The sequence below is a fragment of the Bison bison genome, unplaced genomic scaffold, assembly GCF_000754665.1.
Source record: "Bison bison bison isolate TAMUID 2011002044 unplaced genomic scaffold, Bison_UMD1.0 scf7180017864215, whole genome shotgun sequence".
Lineage (NCBI taxonomy): Eukaryota > Metazoa > Chordata > Mammalia > Artiodactyla > Bovidae > Bison > Bison bison.
In genome coordinates this window covers 974,118-991,635 of record NW_011494787.1, presented here as the reverse complement: position 1 = coordinate 991,635, position 17,518 = coordinate 974,118, and the positions used below count along the sequence as shown (strand labels likewise).

At 45.4% G+C, this 17,518-nt stretch overlaps 1 protein-coding gene across 1 annotated transcript in view; it reads left to right on the top strand.

Moving 5' to 3' along the window:
• The first annotated feature begins 9,053 nt into the window (after window positions 1-9,053).
• The window catches only part of CAPN13 (calpain 13), an 89,713-nt gene continuing 81,248 nt past the window's right edge, over window positions 9,054-17,518 (top strand). The window contains exon 1 of the mRNA XM_010845284.1: window positions 9,054-9,120. The gene's annotated coding sequence lies outside the window, so the exon portion shown is untranslated. The remainder of the gene's footprint in view (window positions 9,121-17,518) is intronic.

Below are 17,518 nucleotides of genomic sequence, written 5' to 3'. Positions count from 1 at the left end.
CTGCAGTCCATGGGGTCGCTAGAGTCAGACACGACTGAGCGACTTCACTTTCACTTTTCACTTTCATACATTGGAGAAGGAAATGGCAACCCACTCCAGTGTTCTTGCCTGGAGAATCCCAGGGATGGCGGAGCCTGGTTGGCTGCCATCTATGGGTTCGCACAGAGTCGGACACGACTGAAGCAACTTAGCAGTAGCAGCAGCAGCAGAGGTGAGTGTTGGATGAACTTCTGGATCCTGGATCCCAGGGTTTCTAGGTTGTGCTCCTGCTGCTGTTGCTGCTGCTGCTGCTTCAGTCGTGTCCGACTCTGTGCGACCCCATAGACGGCAGCTCCTGAGTCCTCCCCAATTCCGGTGAGGCACTTCGAGGGTGGGAGACAAGGCATGGAAATGTTATTTGGAAGCCCAGGTGCATAAACACAGATTTAACAAATCAGTCAGAGAAACTCTTATGTTTTAAATTGTGGTAACTCACTCCAGTATTCTTCCCTGGGAAATCCTATGGACACAGGAGCCTGGCAGACTGCAGTCCATGGGGTCACAAAGAGTGAGACATTCCTGAGTGCACACATGCACAAACACAGTTGGTGCAGCGGACAATGCGATGTGGCAGGTAGATCCTGGTTCAGGACCGATACATCTGGTCCTGAATGGCTTTCCCCTTCTGCTGGACATGTTAACAATTAATGACTCTCAGTTGAGTCCCTCTCCAGGCATTTCCCTGAATTGCCCTTGGTGGAAAAGAAACACCTTATCCAAGGTCATGCTCCCTCCTCAGAGGCAGCATCACTGGTCCATGTGGGGTATATTTAAGAGGCTTGCCCTCACTGGGCCATCCAGAGTCTAGATCTGCCCTCTATGAGGTCTGCTGAGACCTTTGCTGCGATGGCCTCTATCCACTTACTTCTGTCCATAACTTCTCTCTATCCTGTCCTTTTTCCTTCATCCCCTTACCTTGAAAGCACTGATTCCAACAACACTCCTCAATAAATCTCGTGCACGTAAATCTCAGAGTCTGTCTCTCTGGAACTTGCCCTAAGACCATTAGACCATTAGTCATCCACACACTGTGAACAAAGGGGATACAGAACCACACAACTTCCCTCTGCTGCTGCTAAGTCGATTCAGTCATGTCCGACTCTGTGCGACCCCATAGATGGCAGCCAACCAGGCTCCCCTGTCCCTGGGATTCTCCAGGCAAGAACACTGGAGTGGGTTGCCATTTCCTTCTCCAATGCATGAAAGTGAAAAGTGAAAGTGAAGACTCTCAGTCATGTCCAACTCTTAGCGACCCCATGGACTGCAGCCCACCAGGCTCCTGTGTCCATGGGATTTTCCAGGCAACAGTACTGGAGTAGGGTGCCACTGCCTTCTCCCTCTAGGACTCCTGAAGGCTGGCACCCTCCCCAGGCACCACCCAGAGCAAAGAGAGGAGTATGTGTAGAAGAGGCATGGGGTCTCCAAGAAAGAGCAGGCCTGGATGGGGCGGCAGAGCTGGGGCCTCCAGGCAGCCAGACCGTGTGGTCTGAGCACTGCATAGGAAGTCCCGCCACCCTGGAGGGAGATAGGAGAGAGGGGACCCAGGAGGTGAGAAAGAAACCTGTGGTTCTCAATCACACTAGAATCACCTGAGAATCTTTTCAAATATATTACTGCCAGGAGCACCCTTACTCAATCAAGATTCTGACTTGACTGATCAGGGGTGGGGCCCAGGGACAAACATTTTAAAAATGTTCTCAGGTAATTCTAGTGCATAGGAAGAGTGGAGAATCATTTGGTTGACAGAGGTGTGCAGACAGGAAAGGCTGATGACTTTCCCTGAAATCCCCTCTACAAGTTTACTCTGCCCCCTGCTGGACCGATCCTGACTTACTACTCATTGGGCCCCAGGCTGAGCTCACGGAGGGCAATCCCACCTCCTGATGGTATGAAGGCTAGAGAAGGCTAGAGGACCCCTCTTATAGCACCAGTGTCTCGGCAGGGACCATGTATGCATGTGATGAGGGTGTTGGTTTTTCTAAGTAGTGTACCAGCCCCAGCCAGGCTACTCCAGGTATTCAATATCAACTCCCAATTTCCTGAGATGCTTATCAAACCTGTGGATTCTCTGGCCCCACACTAGACCTACTGAATACGAATTTCTGGGGTAAGGCCTGAAAATCCTCATTTTCAACACACCCCTACCCTCTCCAATGAATCTTGTGCACCTAAGTTTGAGAACTGCTACTGACAGCATCACCGATGGCATCACCGACTCAGTGGACATGAGTCTGAGCAAACTCCAGGAGACAGTGAAGAACAGGGAAGCCCGGCATGCTGCAGTCCGTGGGGTTGCAAAGAGTCGGACACATCTTAGCGACTGAACAACACCAAGTGAGAGTTCACTTCCAGGAAACCCTTAATGCCCCAGTTTGCTGATAGGGAAGCCTTGCTTTCTCTGCAGCAGAGGAGTCCTGGCCTGCTCCTAGTTTTCTAACGCACACTGGAGTAGGCAGAGTCAGCTTCCTGGATGACCAGCTCAGCTTCCCACTGAGCATCTGAGCACAGCCTGAGAATCCTCTTCAGCAAATTCTTTTCGGTTCTTCTTTTTTTTTCTTCCCCTTTTAGCTGCTCTCGTAAACTTGGCTTGTGAATTGTCCCAAATACTTTTTTTTTTTTACATTGTGCAATTGAATCAACAGTTTTGCATAATAAAAGGTTAACATGATGAGCGATCAGAAAATGAATAAAGCCTGATTGTTCAGATTAAGATTTGCCACTGAGCGCTCTGTACTTCTCTCCAGACTCTGCCCGTTGTCTAATGATTGCCCTCTCCAGATTAAGTGTGGCTCTGAGGTGGATAAAAATATTCACAGGTTTGGATGCGTCCCCCTCCTAGCAGCATCGTCTCATCAAGGAGGCACGACTATTTCTTTGACCTCCCATATTGGCTTTTGGGAATCATAACTGGCATATCTGAGCTTGACTGAAATCTCCTCTTTATGAGGCACCTCTGTGTATTCCTTGGACACGGTACTGAGCGGTTTGTTTGTTTGACTGTGCTGGGTCTTCACTGCTGCCAGAGGGCAGGCTTTCTCCTGTCCCAACAAGCAGGGGCTACTCTCTCATTACGGTGTGCGGGCTTCTTATTGCAGTGGCATCTCTTGTTGCAGAGCACAGGCTCTAGGGCTCACAGGCTCAGTAATTGTGGCTCACGGGCTTTGCTGCCTCACTGCTTGTGGAATCTTCCCGGACCAGGGATCAAACTCATGTCCTTGCACTGGTAGGCAGATTCTTTATCACTGGACCACCAGGGAAGTGCCTATTGGGCAGTCTTAACATCCTCATTTAGTTACTCTGTGAGGGTGCCAGCATCCGTAATAATGAAATTACTTTGATTATCTTCCATAGAGTGTCCGTGGGCAGTTAGCAGCTCCGTAAGGAGCACAGTACAGATTTTCTGCCAGTTTATACTTAGGGTTGGAGAAGGCAATGGCACCCCACTCCAGTACTCTTGCCTGGAAAATCCCACGGACAGAGGAACCTGGTAGGCTGCAGTCCATGGGGTCACTAAGAGTCGGACACGACTCAGCGACTTCCCTTTCACTTTTCACTTTCGTGCATTGGAGAAGGAAATGGCAACCCACTCCAGTGTTCTTGCCTGGAGAATCCCAGGGATGGCGGAGCCTGGTTGGCTGCCGTCTATGGGGTTGCACAGAGTCGGACACGACTGAAGTGACTTAGCAGTAGCATACTTAGGGTTTCCCCTTTTATCTCCAGATCTCTCCACCTTCTCTCCATTTTGTTTTCCTGGGGATTCATTTACCTGCTCTGTTAACCTCTTCAGAACATCCCTTTCTTTCTGTACTCCCAATATGAGTATAGGCGTCCTTTTTAGTTTTCTTGCTCATTACATTAGGGGACAGATGAGGGAGCCCACAGATCCCCAGGCAGAAGCTGTACTGGCCTAACAGGGCTCTCCGAGATTGTGTTCTGAGAGGGTCCCTGGATCCCTGGAGGTCTCTGCCATCAGGACTGACAGCCTCTGTCCAGGTGAATCACTCAAAATTAGGCAATCCTGCCATAGCCCCACATGAATTTGGGTTGGTGCTGCCTGTTGTGGTCTGGGCGCAGCTTGGAAAAGATTTTCCAGATGTGAGGCGGACTGAGAGGGAAAGTTTATTAGAGTGGGAGACTGTTAGACCAGTGGGCCAGCTCAAGGGAGAACTGACACTGAACAAGGGTCCTTAGTCCACTTTTATACCCAGGGCACAAGGAGTGAGATAGGGGTCTTGTGGGTCTTTTGCTGATTGGATGAGGCACATATACTGGGTGGTGGGGTGGGGAGAGTAAGGCAAATATCTTCTTCCTATGGGGTAGGACGGAGAAGGCAATGGCACCCCACTCCAGTACTCTTGCCTGGAAAATCCCATGGACAGAGGAGCCTGGTAGGCTGCAGTCCATGGGGTTGCAAAGAGTCAGACATGACTGAGCGACTTCACTTTCACTTTTCACTTTCATGCATTGGAGAAGGAAATGGCAACCCACTCCAGTGTTCTTGCCTGGAGAATCCCAAGGATGGGGGAGCCTGGTTGGCTGCCATCTATGGGGTTGCACAGAGTCAGACATGACTGAAGCAACTTAGCAGCAGCAGCAGCAACAGCAGCATGGGGTAGGAGGGGAGACAGGTTATACTGCTCAGGAGGACCAGAAATCCATTAATAGTTACAACACAGGGGAGGGAAGGATGGTAAGGGTCTGGTTTTTCTGTTCCTGCATTCCAAGACCCCTCTTGGTTTTATCTGCTCTTTTGCCCTTGGGTCACCACACTGCCATCAGGCTTGGTGGATTCCTGGTCCCTGCAGGAACCTGCTTGTCATCCTTTGTCCTGGCCACACTGCCTCTTCCTCCCCAAAGTCTGCTCACCTCCAAGGTCAATCACTGACTTTTCTGGGCAAGCACAGCCTTTCCCCACCTGGTTACCAAATGCCCTTCCTCTCTCGGCAGGCCACTCTGAACCATCTAATCTGTACTCGTCCCTACCCCACCCCATTTGTCACCTTTCAGAAAGAAGGGAGACTTTTCCACAGTCCCCTGGGGTAGCTCAAGAATGAAAGTTTGGGGAGTAACCTGACTCTAATCCTCCCCAAGCCACCCTCGTGTGTGTGGGCTGACCTAAGCCTTCTTGCCTCCAGTTTCTAAGAACTTCTTTCCTGGGGATGCAACCCGAGAAGGAAACAGCAATCACAGTCCTATATCCTGTCATCTCACTCACATTGTCCATAGCCTCAGGACAGTGCTGGTCCACACATCCTTCTTGGGCTGCAATGACAGTAATCACCCTTGGATTGTGCTTTCATAGACCTGGGTGTTCAATGATGGAGCCCTTGCCCTGAAGGATGCTGGGGCATTGAGGGCCAGAGTAGTGCCCAGGGACCCTGTGCCTACACATACACATGTCTCTCAGGGTGCTGGCTTCCTGCTTCTTTAGCACAAGTAGGACATGGGTTCCCCCTATCCCTCTCCACCGTGGCCACCATATCAGAACACAGGAAAGGGGTCCATCTCCTCTCAGCCCCCTCATTATGAAGGTTTCCCTCATTATGAAGAAAGCACAGCTCCTTTCTACTTAGCCAGATGCCTCTGTATTTCTCAGGTCAGCAACATGTGGCAACACCATGTAGAAGCAGACCATGCTGGTCTCAGCTGGTTTCTTCAGGCAATACTTATGTAGACTTACTTGTTATGGAAACAGAATTTTATGAAATGGATGAAGACAAGTTTCCTTTCCCTTTCTGGACTTTCTCTTCATCAGTGTCAAGCTCTCCTTCCCTAGCCTGAGGCATCACCTTTATCCTTCCCTTATCCTTCCCCAAAGAGTCCATGGTTTCTACCTTGGAGGTCCCAGCCTCTCTCCTAACAGTAGTTCTCTGAACTCCCAGCAGCCAGGTACTATGTCTGGCTTCACTAAATAGCCACTATAAAGCCACTCATCGTTGCACAGTTACTGTCTGTCAGGCATAGTAGTAAGCAATTCACCTGCCTTTGCATTTTTTTTTTTTTATTCTCATTGTGGCTGATGAGTTAAATTCTATTATCATCTCCATTTTGGAGTTAAGGAAACAGGCTTAGCATTAAGTGTGTGTGTATGCGGGTCATTCATGTCTGATTCTCTGCAACCCCATGGACTGTAGCCTGCCAGGGTCCTCTGTCCATGGGATTCTCCAGGCAAGAATACTGGAGTGGGTTGCCATTTCCCTCTCCTTGCATTAAGTAGCTTGTCCAAAATTCCACGATAAGTAAGTGATTGTGCCAGGACATTTTAGTTTGAAAACTTGAGTGTTTATGATAGGGACAGAGTAAAGAGATGAAATAGGTGATTACATAGTTTATCCCACTAGGGGATTGTAAGTACAAAATATATGGGAAACCCCTGTAAGTTAATGATTATTCAAGAAAGCAGGATTACATAACCACAAAGCCAAGCATGCTTGCTTAGCAACAAAACCATGTGACAGAAGCATGAGGCATGCCCCCAGACAATAAAACAATGGAGGCAGGAGACCCATATCCTGCCCAGTGAGATAAATAAGTAAATGATCCCTAGGACATACTCTCTGCACACATAAAAAACAATAATTCATGGACCTAGCTTGACCATGTCCCAGGTGGTACAGTGGTAAAGAACCACCTGCCAATGCAGGAGACACAAGAGACATGGATAGGTTCATCCCTGGGTCAGGAAGATCCCCTGGAGGAGGAAACGACAACGCACTCCAGTATTCTTGCCTGGAAAATTCCATAAACACATGAGCCTGGTGGGCTACAGTCCATGGGGTCACCAAGAGTCAGACATGGCTGAGTACACACACACACACTTGACCATGAAAGGACAAGAAAATTCCCCTGCTTAGCTTGGAGGAGGAGCTGATGATGGCAGCATGATGTCTACTCAAGAAAGACAAGGAAGTTCTCCCTGCCACCCCTCCATTTTTCCTTTGATTACAAATCTGTAGCCCAATAAGTTCCCAGGGTGTGGCATCTCTCACCTGCCCATTTGTAAAACTCACAAGCATCCTATTCTAATAAATCACTTCTTACCCATCACTTTTCCTCTCGCTGAATTCTTTTCTGCACTGAAACATAAAGAACTCTGGTACCAGAGCTCTTCAGAACCTCCCCTCTCCAGGAAATACCAACTAACCAGTTTCATTTATAATGCTTCTCTTGAAGATATTGTTAGATTTGTCACCTATTGCTCTGAGTCTAAGAATATGACTTGCCTGATTCATACAGAGTGCAGCCCACAGCACAGCACTAAAGCTGGGTGAGCTTGTACTTTACACTTCTTAGCACTAAGAAAAATCATCTCATTTTGTTGACTTTTTCCACCCACAGAGGAATGTAAAAACCCATGAAATCTGTGAGATGAGCCATTTGATTACATGGCAAATACTCTGTATACCTGTTTGCCCCACCACAATAGTCTCCTTTGTCATATTTTATAGGGACTTTTGATTTAATCCCTTAAATCAACTCTGAATTTGTTTTCTTAAAAGAGGAAGAGGATAGAGCTTATCAAAATGCACAGGACTGGGAAGAGTTGACCTTGAGGCTCTCCTGGAGGATAGTGATGGGAAGGAGATCCCCAAGCGGGCTTTGGGGTGCTGGTAATGTCGGCCCTTAACGTGTCTGTGGGTGATTTGGGTTTCACTTCATCCAAGTTCCTCAAGCTGTCCACCTGGGATTTGTACTTTCTCACCATGCTCACCCCTGCCTGGACCACTTCACCACCTTCTTCTCTTGGCAAACGCTCCACTACCCATCACTCCTTAGCAGGGCCTCCTGCATCTCATCAGTAGAAATGAGTTTTCCTTCTTTTATATTGTGAGTGAAAAATACTGCCAGCCATGTCAGTAGACAAAGGGTGTTGCAGTCATCAGCCACTACAAAAGCCCTGGATGGATGGACAGGAACAGGCCTGCCCACTGCCAAGGACCTCGGACGTTGCGGCCACCCCCAACAGCGCACCCTGAGGGGACTCAGGCTGAGAAAGAAGAGGATACTGGCCATAGATAGCTGAGGTGCATATCAAAGGAATGATTCCAATGAGCCCGGACTCTTGCGTCTTCCCATAAACAGAAAAGTGCCAAATTCCTTAACTTGAGATACGTGATTTTCTTTCCTAAACGGTAACCTTTTGATGTTCCAACGAACCTGGTCTTTGTTACAAAAACTCCTATAAATCCTGGTTCCTCCCTTACCTCTTTGGAGCAGTCCCTCAGAGCTATCTGAGAGGCTGCCTCTCAGGCCTGAAGTCCTAAGAATTCTCAACTTCTAGGCTGTGCATTTTTTTTTTCAATCAAGGCCTACAACATGAGTGGCCCATGCTATCAGGGGTCTGGAGTCAGGAAGTGCCTGCCTTACACGCTTCATCCCTTTCTCCACCATCCATTAAGCACGAATGATGCAGAGACCTTCCCCGGGTCTCTCCACGCCCAGGGTTCATCGAGTCTGCCATTTATATTTGTCAAAAGGAGATGCTCTTCTGGCACAAAGCCCATGTGGTGTGACTTACTTTGAGTAGTTAGTTGCTCTTGATGTGTGACACCTGGTGAAGGCACTTGGGATGTGAGAAAGAGGCACCAAGGAAGGGCATTTCCCTCTTCCTCAGCCCTTCCTCTGAAGGAAAAGTCCCTGAAGTTAAAACAAAGCAACTGAATTATTTGGAAACCTCGGATGACCACAAATCCGGCAGCCAAGAAATCGAAAGCTCGGGACTCCAGGAAGTGAAATGGGATCAGGTGGAGACCGGCTTGGGGGAAGATCTGCAGTTCAATCCAATATCTTCTCTCCAGGTCCCAGGATGGAGTCACTGTTTAACTAAGGTGGGGCGGTGTCTGCCGTGCCCATATAAGGAAGAGCCCAAGGGGAAGAAGCAAGCAGACATCCAGGCAGTTGACCGTCAGCCAACTGTTTCTGCAAAGGAACTGCCCCTGTGCCACTACCAGTATCCTCCATTACTCTCTATCCTGCAGAGCGGCTGCAGCCAAGCTGGTGGGACCCACCTAGTCCCAACTTGGCTCCCTGTGGGGGAATCCTGCTGACCAGGCTGCATCAATACACCTGTCTTCAAAACAGGTAGGGTGTGAGAGGTGACTTCTCAGGACTTTGGACCAAGAAAGCACTCCAAACTTTAGTAAGCATATAAATGTTTCAGAGACTGTCTTAATTCTGTAGCTTCGAAATTTCCACCCCCAGAGATATGGATTCAGTAGCTCAAAAAAGCAGGTGTCTGTGATGCAAAGGGTCCAAGTACAAGTTTTAAGAAAAACTAGGGCAAAGGGTGAGTTGACTCCCTAAATGAAGATAACCTCAACTTTGCCCGTTTCATACAGTGAGAGGACCTCTTAATCGGCAAGTCACCTTTGCTTTCTGCTCATTCAGTCACAACCTGGAGGGCTACATTATCATCAGGGATACCCTGATGGCAGGACCCATGCCTTTGTTTACCACTGTATACTTTCTGACATACAGGATAAGCAAAATTACTTGTCTTTTCAAAAAAAATAGCTCTTGGTTTCATTGATGCCTTCTATCATCTTTTTGATCTGTTTTATTTATTTCCTCTCTAATCATTTCCTTCCCTCCGCTGACTTTGGGTTTTGTTTGTGCTTTTCCTAATTCTTTTAGGTGGTAAGTTAGGTTGTTTCAGATGTTCTTGTTTCTTGAGGAAGCCTGTATCACTATGAACTTTCCTCTTAGAAGTGCTTTTGCTACATCCTGTAGATTTTTTGAAGGGTTGTGCTTTCATTTTCATTTTGTCTTGAGGTATTTTCTGATTTCCTCTTTGACTTCTTCATTGGTAGTATTCAGTGAGTGATTCCCTGGAAAGAATGCTTTAGAAGAAAGGGTGCTAGTGAGAAATATACAGATTAATGACCCACCTACTGACCCTGATGGTTAACTCTGTGTCTAGCTCTGTACTTGATCCTCACATGTGTGATTTCTAATGCTATCATTTGGGCATGTAATATAACCTCTCTGGGTCCCAGTTTCCTCATCATTAAAATGTAAGATGTATAGAACAGTCTTTTGGACTCTGTGGGAGAGGGTGAGAGTGGGATGATTTGGGAGAATGGCATTGAAACATGTATAATATATGTGAAACGAATCACCAGTCCAGGTTCGATGCATGATATAGGATGCTCAGGGCTGGTGCACTGGGATGACCCAGAGGGATGGTATGGGGAGGGATTTGGGAGAGGGGTTCAGGATGGGGAACATGTGTACACCCGTGGTGGATTCATGTTGATGTATGGCAAAACCAATACAATATTGTAAAGTAATTTGACTCCGATTAAAATAAATTTATTAAAAAAAAATAAAATGTAACAGTAGTGTATGCTTCACACAAGCATACACTTTTATTGAAAAGATTAAATGAGATAATATATGTAAAGTACTTAGATAATACATATAAAGTACCTGGCACATGATAAGCGCTCAAAATATTCCAGTTATTACTGTTGATATTATTCTATCCTGGGTTCTCTACAAAACAAAGCTTGAGGCAAAGCTTGAATGCTAATGCCTCACTGGGAGGTGCAATCCCAGGGCAGCAAAAGTGAGGGAAATAACAAATGAGGAGAGGAGGATGGGAAGAAATACAAGGTGATGTATCACCCACGTCCCTTCACAAAAAGAAATAGCTACTTGGCTAAAGCAGGACACCTACAACTAGTTTTGCAAAAATGCTGGGTCTTGGAATAATCCACAGGAGAGATGTTAGAGAGGAAATTTACATGTAGGCTCCCTTCTGTCTTCCATCTCTCATTGCTTAAAGTTTGCCCCATGGGGAATTAATGCTTCTGAACCTCTGGCTTGTGCATCTGGCCCCTTGGCAGTCACTGGGAAATCCAGATCCTACTCCTTGAGGTTTGGCACCTCACCTCAGTCCGGAAGAGGTGAGAAGAGCCTCTTCTTTGCCCAGAGTCAAAGAAAACCCTCAAAAGAGAGATAAGGGTCCCAGAGACAGTTGAGACCAAGAGGACCTGAGACTGCACATAAGGTTCCTGCCCACTGGGAAGCGAGCCGTCTGGAGTGACCTGGGGAGGATGGGTTGGAGATAGTAACTCTTAAAATCAGATAATCATTTGATACATGACGGGCCCCAACTTCCTAAATCCCCCGAATGTGCTTTAGAAGGAGTTTAAATTAGTAAGTGGGAAGTGTATCCTCTCTTTATGGATGGAGGAAGAACCGTGCCCAGAAATCCGTGATCATACTGAATGTTACACAGTGTTTCTGGGACACATGTAATTATAGAACCCAGGAAGAAGGCTCTGCCATGTCCTCAGAATACATCGACAAGCTACTTGGGAACTTTCTAGGCCTCTTCTGTATTGAGTAACACGTCAAAGCATTTGGGAGATGGGAAGGAGAAGTGTTTCATGCGAAGATGTTTGGATTTTCTGTGTTTGCACGTGATGAACTTAACTGAAAGGAATGCTGTATTCCAGTTTCACTGCCTGCCCAACAGTATCAAGGAGTGTGCATAGAACATTCTCAGTTCCAGAAACACAGAACGTTACCGCTGAAAAGCACTTCAGAGAGTAAGTCCAACTTGCTCAGTGTTCCAAACGGTGAAAGGGAGGCCAGAGAAGAGGCACGGCTCATGGACTTAATGGAGTGGCTCAGACTCCTTGCTGCCTGGCAAGGGCTCTCCTTGTTAACCCACAGGGTGCCCTGGGAGGGACCCATCAGCCATGAGTCCCTGAAGAGGCTGGGTCCACATGGCGAGGCCACCTGCTAGAGAGCACAGTGGGGTTGCCCCATCCATGAGCCACACCAGTGGTTTCTGCTTTCTGCCACTCTTGTGCCAGGCTGTTCATCTCCTTGGCAGTCAGCCCAGCGTTGAACCCAGAGTCACTGGCAGACGATGGATAGTTCTATTCTGAGTACTCACTTCTCTGGCACCTGGTCCCCATCTGGGGTGCTGCAATGCTCTGTAAATCTGAAGCCATGTGAAGGCTTCTCTCATCACTCCCTCTCCCGAGGCCCTTGGATTAGAGATTATCTCAGCTCCAACAGAACAGAAAATAAAGATACCCCTCAGCAGGGCCCATGACAAGCTTTGCTTCCAGGCCAAAGCACCAGCCTTGAAGCTGGGAGCCAGACAGCCATCTACTCCCCATGCTGCCCAGACACCTCTTGTCTGATCTTAAGCCTCAGTTTCCCCTTCTGCAGAGAGCCCTGGATAGTCTTCCTCTGAGGCTTGCCTTTCCAGGGACCAGAAGCCTCCATTCACAGCTTCCAGGCCATTAAGGCAAGGAACGCCGCTGAGACGATTCTGAAGCCGGGGAGCCACCCAGGTAAAGCCCTGGTCTAGGTGTTAAGTTCCATTTTAAAGCTTGAAATTTATGTTCATTCTCAGCTTCTCACAGTCTCATTCCACTCTCCTTGAGAAATAGTCACGTGCCCTCCCCACTCACACTGAATTTACCTCTGCCCCAAGTCCCCTCTCCCTCCTTCCCTCCCCGCCATCTTTGTTCTTTCTCTCCAACCCTTCTCCCCACCCTCTCTCTCCCTGCGAAGCCCTGAGGTGTGCGAGGTGGCGCACAGCTGAGAGTGGTTTGCACGGGGCTCTTTTCCACCGGAGAGCAGTTAAGTGCCTTATTTTCCCCACTCGGGTGGCTAAATTATTCTCGATGTGTTAAACAGTGTAATTAAACACATACACACGCGAGTGCGCCGGGCCCCTCCCCCCACTCTTCCTTGCTCCCTGTCAGCAGAGAGCACAGTCAGCCCCAGCCTTCAAGTTCTGTTAGTTTTAATTTGAGTTGTGGAATTAGTAATGGGTTTTGCCGGAACACTGTTGTGGGAAATAGATCGCTCCTCATGCGGGGTGTGGGCACCATTTCAAATGAGTATTTGTTAAGAGAAAAACCGTCCCTTGTCGTGTTCTGCTACATTACATCAGATATATTTCCACTGTTCTGGAAAAAAACACGAGCTAGGAAAGAGCTGTGTGCAGCCCTCCCGGCAGGGAACAGCTGAACGCCGCTTCCGGTTTCTTAGTGGATTGAGAACAAAATGCAAACAGCATCCCTCTTGGTGGCTGGGATGTGCTAAGCTCAGGCCGGAGGCCAGGTCACCAGGGCCAGCCCTGCACCTGTCACTATGAGGTCTGTCCTGTCCTATCACTGACAGGAGGGAACTGGGTGGTTTAGTGGCAAAAATACAATGTTGAAGACAAGCAGTTGAGTGCAGAGAACCTCTGCAGGTCAAAGTGAAAGGATCTGCCCAATTCAGGGCTACTTCTGCACCCCTGTTTTATAATCATCCAACCTCATCTTGACTGTCTCCACTTACGGGTGCTCAGGCCCTCCTGGTTCTGTGGTCATCGCTGCCATTACCCTCTTACCCTTGACTCTGTCTAATAAGACAGGTGCTAGCCATGTGTGTGGGTATTTAAATATAAATTCAGTTCAGTTCAGTCGCTCAGTCATGTCCGACTCTTTGTGACCCCATGGACTATGGCACACCAGGCTTCCCTGTCCATCACCAGCTCCCAGAGCTTGATCAAACTCGTGTTCATCGAGTTAGTGATGCCATCCAACCATCTCATCCTCTGTCGTCCCCTTCTCCTCCTGCCTTCAATCTTTCCCAGCATCAGGGTCTTCTGCAATGAGTCAGTTCTTAGCATCAGGTGGCCAAAGTATTAGAGCTTCAGGCACAGCATTAGTCCTTCCAATGAATATTCAGGACTGATTTCCTTTAATTAATTAAATTAATTTAAACTTAAAATTCAGTTCATTCGTTGCATTTGCCATATTTTAAATGTTCAAAAGCCACATGTATCTAGTGGCTACTCTGTTGGACTCAACTCTGGGGACCTGGGAAGGCCTACTGTTAGAAGTCCAGGAGTAACTGGCCAATGCCTGAGGTGCCCCTTCCTGTCACAGGGTAGGGCGGTGGGTACCTGAGGAGATCCTGGTGGTGATGGTCACAAGATCTACCTACCTAGTTGTCGTTATGTTCCATGCCAAGCCCTTTACAAGAAACTTCTCATTTAATACCCACCTACTATTAAAAGGCTGGTTTTATTGCCACCACCTCCAGTCCATTTTATATGTAAGAAAAGGAGGCTCAGAGATATTAAGGACACTGCTTAATCATTAAGCAATATCTGGATTCAAACCAAAGTTTCAACCTGATTCCACATGCTCTTGACCACTATTCCACGATGTCTTTTTTTTTTTCTTTTCTTTAAGAGATAGGGCAAAGCCCAGTTTTCTAAAAGGGAGTATTGGGAGTTAGAGAAGCAACAAAGGTTCCACATGTGGGACCAGAGATTGTTAAATCTGTGCTCTCTAAGACCAGGATTATTCTAGAGGGCTGGGGATTAGGACTACAGGGCTGGATCTGACAGTCACTGTAAATCGTTCAGTCTTTCTCCCAATAGATATTCTTAGATTTCTAACTTCCCAGGAATTAATCTCTAGATTCCTTGTGTACTTAGCGGATGGCAAGTTTGTGTCAATTAGAAAAAGTCATCACCTTTTCTGGGTGGATATAACTGCATACTAGGAAACCATCCTTGCAAGCAGACTGCTTCCTCCCTGGCAAGGTACCCTCTGCTACTCTCTTTGGATACCATTGAAGATATTGATGTTTCTCTTAAAGTGTGGCCCCCAGAACTGAACACAGAGGGTTAGATGGCCATGAGAAGCTTTGATTAGGGGGCTGGAGGTGTCCTTTCCAAAGCAACCCCTTACTACTGTGACAGCAGTTCAGATTGTATCCAATCTTTTACCACATTTAAAACAGGAAGTCAAGTAAGGCACACAAAATAATTCTGAAATGAAATTTAACCGAGGCAGAGCCCACTCACTATTTACTTGCAATTAACTTTAAAATGTGAAGACAGCTTTGTAGTTTCATTGGTTATATTCCATCTTCTCGATTTTGAGGTCCTTTAGAATTTTGTTTCTGCCATCTGCCTGGTTAATTGTAATGTTTTCTTTCTATCATTAGAAATGATGAAAGTGTTGAAAAGTATTTTCCTTTTCACTTCAACATCTTCATCCAGGACCAAGATAAAAATGTTAGTGCAAGGGACAGAGTTTTGTGACTATTACAGTATGATGATTCCAAGATAATCTGAAATCATTCATCTGTGATTTCTGGTTCAAACTGTGAATTATATTTATTATATTTTACTTTACTGTGCTATACTGCACTGTACTTCTATATAATACTACAGGATACATACAACCTACTCAGTCTAGCTTGATTTTACCATCTTGTATATAAGGAATAAAGGATTATTTTTATTGGACAATTTTTTAAAATCAATATATTTTATCTATCTATATGTATATAAATCAATCATAAACATATGACCATATATATGGTATTCTATTATTCTAAAATTGGAAGTCTATTGTTAGAATAAAAGAAAAAAGAAAAAGAGCAAGAAAGTTAAATGATTAATTTTGGTAAGGCTCTATTTGCCTCTAGAAAAACATGCACCATTTCCTAAGTACTCAAAGTGTTTCTTTACAAGTTCATTTCATCATTTTGCTATGAATATCATAGTGCTTCTTTACAAGTTCATTTCAGAGTTTTGCTATGAATATCATACTTCTTAAAAACATTATTATAGGGCCATAAAAATTTTTAATCAATACTTTGGGGAATGAATGTGTAAATTACTAATGAACTTCCTGTTTTTAAAAAGAGAAACTCTCACAAAGTTTCTTAAATTAAGTTCCCATAAGAATTAACATATGGCTCAATTTAAAAAAAACTAAATTTCTAAGCAAAGATTCATAACATGTTTATATTTGTATACAATGAATATCTCTGTTCATCCAAAGACATTATAAAGGAGGTAAAAAAAAAATAAACCACCAACTGGGAGAAGACGTTTGCAACACATATGACCGACAAAATAGAAATATCCAGAGTAAATAAAGAATCCTCCAAGTCCATAAGAAAAATATAACTTACAGACAAATAGGCATAGATGTGAATATTCATCTCATACAAGAGGGAGTACAAGAATAAACATATTGAAAGATGCTTGGTCTACCAGTAATTTCAGGGAGACATAAATTAAGACTGCAAGGGGTTGCCATTTTGCTCCCACCAGATGGATACAAATAAGAATCCTGCCAATATGCAGCATTAATGAGGAGATAGAGCAACAGGAACTCTTTTACATCACTGGTGAGATTATAAATTGTTAACAACCTTAGAAAATACTGAGACATATGTAGTAAAGTTGAATATACGCACAAGTGAAACCCAGAAATCCCACTCAGTAGACGTATCATTTCACATGTGCACCAATAGTATGTTAAAGTTCCAGCCATTCCATTTTGCCTCACCAATACTTAGTATAGTCAATATTTTTAATTTTAGTCTTTCTACCGCATGTTTGGTGGTATCTCATTGTGCTGTTAATGTCCATTTAACTGACAAGATGTGGAACGTTTTTCATATTGGTCCTTGCCTGTTTTTGTATACTTCTTGGTAAAATGTCTGATCAAATCTTTTGATCATTTTGAATGGATTATCTTCCTTTTATTATTTATGAGTTCTTTATATATTCAGAGTGCCTGATGAACTATGGACAAAGATTCGTGACATTGTACAAGAGACAGGGATCAAAACCATCCTCAAGAAAAAGAAATGCAAAAAAGCAAAATGGCTCTCTGAGGAGGCCTTACAAATAGATGTGACAATAAGAGAAGCAAAAAGCAAAGGAGAAAAGGAAAGATATACCCATTTGAATGCACAGTTCCAAAGAATAGCAAGGAGAGATAAGAAAGCCTTCCTCAGTGATCAATGCAAAGAAATAGAGGAAAACAATAGACTAGGAAAGACTAGAGATCTCTTCAAGAAAATTAGAGATACCAAGGGAACATTTCATGCAAAGATGGGCTCAATAAAGGACAGAAATGGTATGGACCTAATAGAAGCAGAAGATATTAAGATGTGGCAAGAATACACAGAAGAACTGTACAAAAAGATCTTCACGACCAAGATAATCACGATGGTGTGATCACTCACCTAGAGCCAGACATCCTGGAATGTGAAGTCAAGTGGGCCTTAGGAAGTATCACTACGAACAAAGCTAGTGGAGGTGATAGAATTCCAGTTGAGCTATTTCAAATCCTAAAAGATGATGCTGTGAAAGGGCTGCACTCAATATGTCAGCAAATTTGGAAAACTCAGCAGTGGCCACAGGACTGGAAAAGGTCAGTTTTCATTCCAATCCCAAAGAAAGGCAATGCCAAAGAATGTTCAAACTACCACACAATTGCACTCATCTCACACGCTAGTAAAGTAATGCTCAAAATTCTCCAAGCCAGGCTTCAGCAATATGTGAACCATGAACTTCCAGATGTTTAAGCTGTTTTAAAAAAGACAGAGGAACCAGAGATCAAATTGCCAACATCCGCTGGATCATGGAAAAAGCAAGAGAGTTCCAGAAAAACATCTATTTCTGCTTTATTGACTTATGACA